The sequence below is a fragment of the Theropithecus gelada genome, chromosome X, assembly GCF_003255815.1.
Source record: "Theropithecus gelada isolate Dixy chromosome X, Tgel_1.0, whole genome shotgun sequence".
Taxonomy (NCBI): Eukaryota; Metazoa; Chordata; class Mammalia; order Primates; family Cercopithecidae; genus Theropithecus; species Theropithecus gelada.
The window spans coordinates 78642977-78653724 of NC_037689.1; the positions used below are offsets into that span (position 1 = coordinate 78642977).

The 10748-nt window shown below is 38.3% G+C and overlaps 1 protein-coding gene across 2 annotated transcripts in view; it reads left to right on the forward strand.

Moving 5' to 3' along the window:
• Positions 1-4806, forward strand: part of ZDHHC15 (zinc finger DHHC-type containing 15) — a 151944-nt gene extending 147138 nt beyond the window's left edge. For both annotated transcript variants that reach the window (XM_025372513.1, XM_025372514.1), the window contains one exon: positions 303-4806. The gene's annotated coding sequence lies outside the window, so the exon portion shown is untranslated. The remainder of the gene's footprint in view (positions 1-302) is intronic.
• The last annotated feature ends 5942 nt before the right edge of the window (positions 4807-10748 follow it).

Below are 10748 nucleotides of genomic sequence, written 5' to 3' on the forward strand. Positions count from 1 at the left end.
GGCTGAGGCAGGAGAATGGTGTGAACCTGGGAGGCGGAGCTTGCAGTGAGCCGAGATCACACCACTGCACTCCAGCCTGGGCGACAGAGCAAGACTCCGTCTCAAAATAAATAAATAAATATATATATAGCATTGTATATATAATTTTATATACTGCCTTTTTCACTTAACATTTTTCAGTGCTGATCTATACTCTTCATAAATGTAATTTTAATGGTTGCATATTATTGTCAAGTGGGTGTTACCACATGAATATTTACAGTTGTTCAGCTCATCTGTGAATTTCTTCTCTTCATTCCCAGGACTCACCATCTCTGCCTCCCATGAGGCTTACAGAGTTCAATGTTGGAAATCATTGTAATCTTCAAAATAAGTCACCGTGTTGGATTCAAAGCTTCAAAATTTGAAAGAATTCCATGAAATACTTGCTGTGTAAATGTTTCTGGACTTCATATTATTTAATTTACTGACTGAAATCCAATTTGGAATTTGGCAGCAGTTAATTCAAGCCAATTTTTTTGTTTCTTCATTTCCCCTCCCCCAATCCATGAAAGCCTAAATGTAAAATATATCTTTTCATTCATCTTATCAGGTAAAAGGAAATTCAGAAAATTTCCTTGGGGTCTTTAATTCCCCCACAAAGATTATTAATCACATATATAGGGCCTTTTTGGTGTTGAACCGAATCGGACTACATTTGCTGTTTGTGTGCATGTGCATTTGTGAACATGTACAGCATATCTATACAAAATTCTGCTATGGTGTGAAAATCAAGGCTAAAAACCTGAAGCCTTTGTTTAATTATGCTTTTCCTCTAAATAGCAACTTAAATATTTGCTGGACTTTGAACCATCGCTATATCAAGTATCTAAAATTTGGGAGGGTGATTCAGTACACTGTGACCAACGTCCTCAAATTGGAATTTGAACAGCAATGTAAAACCTGTTCTGTCACAAATGTTCCTGAAAGCACCACAGCTACTCAAGAAGATCAAAATCAGGACATAAACTTTATTAAACATAATAATCAGTGTTTTAAAGACTTTTTTGTCAGGGTGCGGTAAAATTCTCCAATTACTTTTATTCATTTATCTGCTACCTAGTTTTATTTTAGCCTTTATGAATTATTTTTATGATGAAAGAAAATCTATAAGCCTAAGTTATGGCCCATAGGTTTTGTCAAGGATTTTCAGAGTGACTTTTCAAGTTTAATTTCACTGCCTTTCATAAGGGTAAAGTTTCACAGCTGACATTAGCCTGAGGATTAGCACTAAAGAGCTGTGTTTTCATAGCAGGGGCTATTGTACAGACAGTGATAACCAAATAGTAATATGCCAATTCTTTCTTCTTTTTTTAGCTTCAGTAGTAGCTAAACCATTAATACAGTTTGCATCAATTTACCCATTTATTTATAATCAGCCTTTCTTTTAGTCCTAGTGCCTGAATCAATGAGTGAGAATACTAGTACTGCTTCTTTGCAATAATAATATCTTAAGAGTATTGATGTCTTTCATTTTTTTCATTCAGCAGTCTAGTGCCCAGCTGCTGACAATAAAAGCTCCAACTCTTATAGAGATCAGTGGAAGTTAGAAGCATCTTACAGGTATCAAGGAATTGAGCTTCTAGAGGGATGGTTTGGCTTACTAATTAATCATCCCTGAAATATTTTCGAGTAAAAAAGAGTTGCCTGCCACAATTTAGTGTTGGGGTTGCAGTGGAGCTGAGAAAGTGAACAATCCAGCTACTTAAAGCAACAACAAAAACCTGTTCATCTGGACCCCTAGGTAATTTTGAACAAGGTGAGACTTTTGTCATAAATTAAATAGATTGTGGTCAGCATTACATTTGAGAGAATACTAGACATGATTACACTTATTAGGACTGTTTCTTAAACTCAGAAGCTAAAAAGCAGCCTAGATGACTGTGCACACACTGGGTTTCAAGATGAAGTCTTCTTATATATTCAGATGGAAAAAAAATTTCCCCTTACACTCTTTCTCAAAATACTCTCTTGTTTGAGTTTTTCTTGAAAGCTTATTTGGCCATCCCCATGGTTTTATGACAGACAAGCCTTGTCTTCTATTCATATAGATATGCACCTTTTCTACATGTATGGCCTTTACTTACTACACAGTGAGTAGGCCTCAAAGTAATCTTCCTCTTTCCCATCAATCATCTGCCAAGCATTCAGGCAGAGCAGCTGTTAACTATGATTCAAAGTCAGAAAAACATCAAGAACTTCTTTGATGCATAGGGTGTATCAGCACTCAGCTCCCACAGAAGTCAACTCACAAAATCTAGTATCAGTTAACTATAAGGAAGTTCTGGAGAGGTAAAGCTCAGGAAAGCTATAATGCAAAGCTGATTGTTTAATGTCTTACAGATTTACACTGTCTTTAAAAGGCCAAATAAGGCTGGGCGCGGTGGCTTACGCCTGTAATCCCAACACTTTGGGAGGCCGAGGTGGCCAGATCACCTGAGGTCGGGAGTTCAAGACCAGCCTGACCAACATGGAGAAACCCCGTCTCTACTAAAAATACAATAATTAGCCAGGAATGGTTTTGCATGATTGTAATCCCAGCTACTCGTGAGGCTGAGGCAGGAGAATTGCTTGAACCTGGGAGGCGGAGGTTGTGGTGAGCTGAGATTGTGCCATTGTACTCCAGCCTGGGCAATAAGAGTGAAATTCTGTCTTAAAAAAAAAAAAAGCGAAATAAATCAGCGTTTTATCAGGGGGCTCAGACATAAAAAGAAACCCTATTCCTATTGTAGCATTTTGGTCTCATTGGTTTATAGACTCTGATAATATCTCCATCCATGGATAATTTGAGTGTTGACTAATGTACATAGGTACCCAACTGGTTGATTATTAATCAAGAATACAGAGTTCTGTTTAATAATTAGCACACCCTGATTGGCTTCTTTGCTTGGTTTTCCTTGGATCCCTGTCCAGTAACCTCTGTGGAATCTCATTCCCTAATCGTTGATACTCATTTTCTCCGTTTGCAAAATGAAGATACTCATTGCTAGGATCCTACTGCTGAAGGGTGCTATGTAACTTTCTAGTGCTCTTACATGTCTTTAATTATAGGACTGGAATGAAAAGTTTAACCATACAGTATTTCTAAGCAAAATAGTGTACTCCATTCTTTTATCCGTGCTCTCATTGCTGATTTGTTCTTGCAGAACTTAGAACACTTTGTTAATGTTCTTCCATTCACTCCAATAGGGTCCTCAGAAAGAGACAGAATAAAAAAAAATGTTCCCCATGGTATAGCTGGAAATATTAAGGAGAAAAGAGTTTAAGTGATCCCCAATGGAACACAGCTGTCTTATGCAGGGCTCACAGTTACCATGTACAGTACACTGTTAAAGTAACTTGGCTTCCCAGGACTGGAATTATCATGGAGCAGTTAGAATTTTGAGAGTATTTACAACAGGATTGCATTCTGAAAGAGTCACATTTTGTCAAGAATCTGAAAAGTATGCAATTTGTACAACTTTTACTTTCTATGTGATAAGAATGTAATATGTGCCTCTTTCCCCTATTGGACCCATGTGACACATATTTTTCACACTATGTGGCATCAACCAGTGCCATTACCTCCTGTGGCAACATAGAGCCCAATCTCAAGGCAGACATTGCCAAGGTAAAGAATGCGCTCCATGTTTATGCCAAATTGCACAAAGTATAGACATTGAGGTTAATGGAGATTTAAGCACAATCCTAGCAAGTAAGTTTTAAGAATATTGAATATTATACATTATTGTAACATGAACCTAAAATTTAGCAGGGCCCAAATTCATAGGAATGTAACAGTCATTGAAAGCCTATTCTTTTCACCTCTTATCACACATATCTACATACATGTATGCACATGTACACACACACACACACACACACACACACACACATTTTCTCCAAAGCAGGCTGCCTGGTCAGCAGGAGCAAATACTTTAATTTAAAGGAATGATTCTCTGTTTTCTCCTTTTAGAAAAAGAGTCTAAGAATCACAGCATATGAAGAACATTCAATTTATACATTCCAGAATCTCTGCTCTCAGAGTAGCTAAGAGAATCGGTACAAAAGATGTTCTATGCAGAAGCACAGAGGGCATCTAACAAGATAGTCAGGCCCTTGGAAAAGATCCATATTCTTAGAAAATTAATGAATTCCATCTCATTAGGAATTGGTTGATGAGGTATCATACATCTGCATTTCTTTAACCATAGCTGTAATGTACCATATTAAATTGTAGCCTTTTGCATGCGGGATTGTATAATATAATAATGAATGGGTGGCTCCTAGTAGCATGCAACCCATGACTGTTTACATCCCCAGAAGGGCTAGGTCTGTGTCCTGCACAGTATTCAAAACCATTAAATGTGTTATTTGTAGGAGGATGGTATACAGCCATCAGCAGAATGAGTTAAAACCAACAATGAATTCAATATATCAGGAAATAGATTCTTAGTAGGGAATGGCATTAAAGAGAAAAAAAGAACAATTAGATAAGATGCATTCAATGAATAATTACTTTCACTCTGCTGGCTTAATCAGTGAAGGAACAGAGAAGGAAAGCTGGCAGTGGGTCTTGGTAATATATGAACTATATTGGAGTGCCAGAAAAGGAGACCTCAGTAGTTAAGCCCAAGTTGCCAATTTGCTACAATTATTTTTCCCACCAATCTGCTCAAAATGACTGTATATAGTATTCTTAAAACCATGTGTCTTGGTGCAGAAATATTGACAAATGCTGGCCAGCTTTATCTCCCTATATCCTTTATTAAAAGTATATGCATATAATTGTTGGGTTTTTTCCTAAATTGTGGCTTTGTTAAACAATGTTGGCAAACCCTAAAGTTTCAGACTACTCTAAGGAAGTTTCTATACATCTAATTTCATAGGGGTATAGTGCCGTTTATTCACTCAGGTTGATTGGTATGTGTGGTATGTTGACTCCTCTGTAACATCTCATCTTCTGAGCAGCCCCTTCCATGCGTTCAGTTTTTCTGTCTTTTTTTTTTTTTTTTTTTTTTTTTTTTAAGACAGAGTCTCCCTCTGTCACCCAGGCTGGAGTGCAGTGGCGCAATCTCGGCTCACTGCAAGCTCCGCCTCCCAGGTTCACGCCATTCTCCTGCCTCAGCCCCCCAAGTAGCTGGTACTACAAGCACCCGCCACCACGCCTGGCTAATTTTTGTATTTTTAGTAGAGACAGGGTTTCACCATGTTAGCCAGGATAGTCTCGATCTCCTGACTTCGTGATCCGCCCACCTCAACCTCCCAAAGTGCTGGGATTACAGGCGTGAGCCACCATGCCTAGCCAGTATTTCTGTCTTATGTTCCTACATGAATATGAATTGGGAAATTAGCTGCAATGGCTTTTAGATAGAAAGTTGACCAGTCGGCCGGGCGCGGTGGCTCAAGCCTGTAATCCCAGCACTTTGGGAGGCCGAGACGGGCGGATCACAAGGTCAGGAGATCGAGACCATCCTGGTTAATATGGTGAAACCCCGTCTCTACTAAAAAGTACAAAAAACTAGCCGGGCAAGGTGGCGGGCGCCTGTAGTCCCAGCTACTTGGGAGGCTGAGGCAGGAGAATGGCGTGAACCTGGGAGGCGGAGCTTGTAGTGAGCTGAGATCTGGCCACTGCACTCCAGCCTGGGCGACAGAGCGAAACTCCGTCTCAAAAAAAAAAAAAAGAAAGTTGACCAGTCTAGTGACAATCACATTCAGTCGTCTCTATTCAGCCTCTCACATCTTTTGCCTTTCACTCTACCATTGCGATGAAAGGAAAAAGAACTTTTCTTATGTGCCTAAGGGTGAAGTGAACTCTGGATTGCTTTTTCTTACACTGAAGTCTATGTGTACTATTCTCCAGATGCATGTCACCTGAAAAAAGACACATAGAGGGTAGCAACAGACACTGGGACCTATCAGAGGGTGAAGGGTGGGAGGAGGGAGAGGACCAGAAAAAGTAACTAATGGGTACTAGGCTTAATACCTGGGTGATGAAATAATCTGTACAACGAACTCCCATAACACAAGTTTACCTATATAACAAACCTGCACATGTACCTCTGAACTTAAAATAAAAGTTAAAATAAGCATAAACAAAACACACTAAAAAAGAAACACAGTAGCCCACTTACTCCTAAATCATACATTACCCTCAGAGAAATATTTGAGGAGACCCTCATTAAGGTAAACCCCAAATAAGGTTTCCCTCAATTGATGCACCATTTGCAGGAAAAGTCCTTTTTCAGACAGAATGGAGAACGCCCCCAATTAGCCAACCAGGAAGGCAGAAGTCATTGAAAATGCAGGGCATTGGAAGCTGAAGTTTGGAACAGTCATTGCTGACTTTCTGACTAATTAATAATGGAGAACTTGAATCACTGAAAAGAGGCCCAACCCATAGAGGTCAGGCTTAACACAAAACCAGAAAAAAACTTTTATTCCAGCTAAACTTATTTTTTTTTAAAGTAATTACTTTGTCCTAGGTAAAGACCTCAAATATCTCTGTAGAAAATCCCATGTCATCTATTCCAGTGAATCAGTTACAAACAGCTCATATTACAAACAGTGTTACTGGAAAGGGGTCCGGAACCAGACCCCAAAAGAGGGTTCTTGGATCTCATGCAAGAAAGAATTTGAGGTGAATCCATAAAGTGAAAGCAAGTTTATTAGAGAAGTAAAGAAACAAAAGAATGACTACTCCATATCCAGACCAGCCCTGAGGGCTGCTGGCTGGCCGCTTTTATGGTCATTTCCTGATTATATGCTACAGGAGGGGTGGATTATCCATGAGTTTTCCAGAAAAGGGGTGGGCAATTCCAGGAACTGAGGATTCCTCCCATTTTTAGGCCATATACTGTAACTTCCTCACATTGCCATGGTATTTGTAAACTGTAATGATGCTGGTGGGAGTGTCTTTTATAGTGCTAAGGCATTATAATTAGCATTTAGTGAGCAGTGAGGATAACCAGGTCATTTTCATTACCATCTTGGTTTTGGTGGGATTTGCCTGGCTTCCTTACCACATGCTATTTTATCAGCCAGGTCTTTGTGACCTATATCTTGTGCTGACCTCCTCCTACTCATCCTGTGACTTAGAATTTCTAACCACCTGGGAATGCAGCCCAGTAGGTTTCAGACTCATTTTACCCAGCCCCTATTCAAGATGGAGTCACTCTGATTCAAATGCCTCTGACATATTTTTCCCCTCCTTTTTATAAGAGAACATTTAATCCTAAGGTTTGTAGAGGGACGAAGATCCATCTTCTGTAACTTTTTCTGGCTGAATAGGGGTGATGATATTCCTGCCTATTAGGGTCTCCTGTAGTTGGGGTAGAGAGGAGCTCAGTCAGAAAGTGTCAGTATGGTGAGGGCCATTTATAACTCTGACAAAAGGTGATATCTGGAATATTAAAAAGTGTTCCATTTAAATGAAACATTTAGTAAGCTTATCCTGTATTCCTACAAAAGGGTACAACAGCAATATATTCCATAACAGTAAAGCAAAATAAGTAATACTATCTCAAGTAAACTAAATAAGAAGGTTTTCCATGAACTGGGCAACTGTTGGAACCAAGCTGATATGGGGTTGCCAACTGATTCCAGTGTGCCCAGAATTAGAATATAGATCCTGATTTTTGACTACCCATCCCTCTTGTTTCTTCTGTGCAGCAGTCAGAGATTACGGATTGGTTCACAGGAATAAGCAGGGTTAGTCTAAATTGCAGGAAAAAAAAAAACCTCAAAAACAACCAATGAGACTAGAATCTAATAACAGGTGTACCATAGTTCTTGAAACATAATTGTTCTCTCTCCAGTTTCCCATTTTTACTAAAGACAAATTATAATAGGACCAATTCATTTATAAATAAGCCTTAGTCTTATAATTGGCCTGAATATTTGTATAAAGTGCAGCAAGAATAATTTTTTTTCCATATAGGCATTTTAAATTGGCTTTGTTGAAACTCTGTTTCATAAGGAATCTCAGATACGAATTTTTTTAAGCTGAACCCAGCCATGGGTTTGTACCCTCAAATACCAATGAGTTGAGTAAATTCCTCTCCTCTTGAGGTCCCAAGATAATTTGAACCTGCTAAGCCTATCAGAAAGGGACATTCTTTACTTACCACAGGTTAGAAACCCTCAACAGGGACTTTGCAGAAAAGGCATGAGGCCAATTTTCCCAAGGGGCTTTTATTGGATCTACAAGTTAAGTCTGATTCCTTAAAAAGAAGCATGCCTTTCCAGTCAAAGCCTTGGTAAAACCAGATTCTCCAATTGTGTCCTGCTGCAAAAGAAAACATTCCTATTGCACTTATGCAAATAACTATATTTCCATAAATTAAGAATACTCACAAATAGTTTCCAAATTCTAGAGAAATTAAGTAGAGAGAAACAAATATGCTCCAAATTTTGTTCACCGGAGTATATTTTATTCAATTGTTAAAAGCTGTAAAGAGCTCAGAAAAACTTTCCTTGACTCTGAAAAACAAAACAAACGATCAGCAACATTTTAAGCAAAAAGTTTAAAAATATTGCTTCAGACTTTTAGTTTAGTCCATGCAGTTAGCTCCTGTTCTACTTGATATTCATGAACATTTCAGCTCTCCATGAGAGTCTTGAAAGTTTTTCCAGGATTACCATAACTTATGATAACCTGGGATTCTATTTTGTTATTTAGCCAAATTGATAACTTAAAAATTTTTTAAAGGCAAAAACCTTTACTTGTGAAGATGGAAGACTTAGCTTTCCAAACGACCTCTCTCTTTTTTTTCCCTTCTTTTTCCTGCAGTTTATTCAAAAGGCAAACAAAAATTTTTATTATCCTTAAATATTATATAAAAATGTTGTTCAAGAGAGAAATCCAAATTTCACCTTTTGCATTAGTGTACTATTAATGCAAACCCCAATTTTCAATAATATCTGATAGACAAATCTACACAATTTTAATGTTTGACCATAAGGTTAAGATTTTCATTAACCTTTTATAATGCTTTACAAATTTTTGTTAAAAAAAAGATCAGTCCTCTAGGCAAAAGGTGTTATGCTTTTATTCCAATGTTCAATTTATGGAAGACCTAAACAATTCCCTTTTAATTTTAGCCAGTATGTTCACACACAATTTCTTTCACAAAATTAATTTTTCACAAACCTTCCACAACTTGCTCAAACCTTCAGCTTTATCCTATCTAACTTAAAATAATCCTTTAACCCTTTAGGCAGAAAAATCCACATTCCCATGCCTTTTTATAATCTTTTACCAAAAACGTATTTCACTATCCTTACACACCATGCATGTAAAATGTTTTATTTCCCAACAATTACTAAAGTCATGTAAACTGAAGGCATAACGATTTTTATTTTTCTGATAAAATATTTAAGCTCTTTTTAAAAAAACCAACTAGTCAATGTTCTTTCATATTACACACACATCACATATAAATATACAAACACACAGAAGGTTCAATAGTTGTAAGGGTTTTCATTCTCCCATTTCTTAATTAGATTACTAGCTTCTGGGTGGAGCCCTTGGAGGAGCAGGGCCAGGAAAGCATTACAGTTTCTACAGCCTAATAAGCAGGCACAGCTGGAAGGCAAAAACTAATTCCAAAAATTAAGGGTCCCATTTTTATACTGGATACTGGATCCCCAAAAGAGAAGTGCTACAGAAAAAGACAGTGCGATGATTTTACCATGTATTTTTTTGCAAAGCAATCCAAAGCCAATTAGCCTATTCTTTGATTAGCCCATCCCCTATGGGAGGCTTATCTCTCAGTGGGCAGGGGAACATCTCCATACCTTCTGGGTGGCCAAGAGCATACTACTTTGATCCAAAAGTGCAAGGAGCTGAGTATCCCCCTATAACTTTCATTAGTTATCTCCAAAACTATATTTCCTACCTAGTTATTACACACCAAAGTTCTGTCATAATGTAAAGTAACTTCTGATACCCCCAAAAGTAAAAAATGTCAGATAATGCAATGCAAAATAGAACAGAGCCTTAGATTTTGAGAGGGATCTATTTGCTTTTAATTCCTGGGGTTGCATGATGAAAACAGAGGGTTTTCCCAAAATGGGGACTGTGGCACCTCCTCTGTTTTTCCCAAGGAGTCCCAGGCTATTAGAACTTGAATAAGGAGACTTTTAGATATAGCACTTTTAAAAAAAAGTTTTAAAAATTTCTTATTACCCAACTTTTGCCATGCCAAACAGCCAATATTTCCGGCTTTTGAACTGTACCAAAGGTAACCTCCCAGGTGCTCAGAGAAAGGAAAATTCAAAATGGTCCATGGAGGGGAAGAGAATCAACAAATGGTAAAGGTTACAGAGATATCAAATGAGAAAGGACTCATTCCCTAAGCCAGGATTGAACCCTGAACCCAGGCCACCATTGTGAAAAGACAAAGCCTTAGCTACTAAGCTACAAAGCGACAGGATTGGGCAGTTTCCATTGCCCTTCCCAGAAGGAGCCTAGAGCAGCCAATTTTGAGCTTGCAATGGTTGTTAACTGCTCAAGATAATTTTTAGAGCTAGCTATGACCTGCACCCCAAAATTTCTGTCTGCTGGATGGCAGAGACCAAGAGAAAGTACCACCATGTGGCTACAAGGTCAAGCTCCCAAAGACATAAAACAAGACTAAAGGGAAACTTCATCCAGGTTTTCCCCAACAGGGACCTGCAGCAAAGTTGGTAACTGACCAGTTTGCTGGGCTGTCTTGAACAGCAGGCTT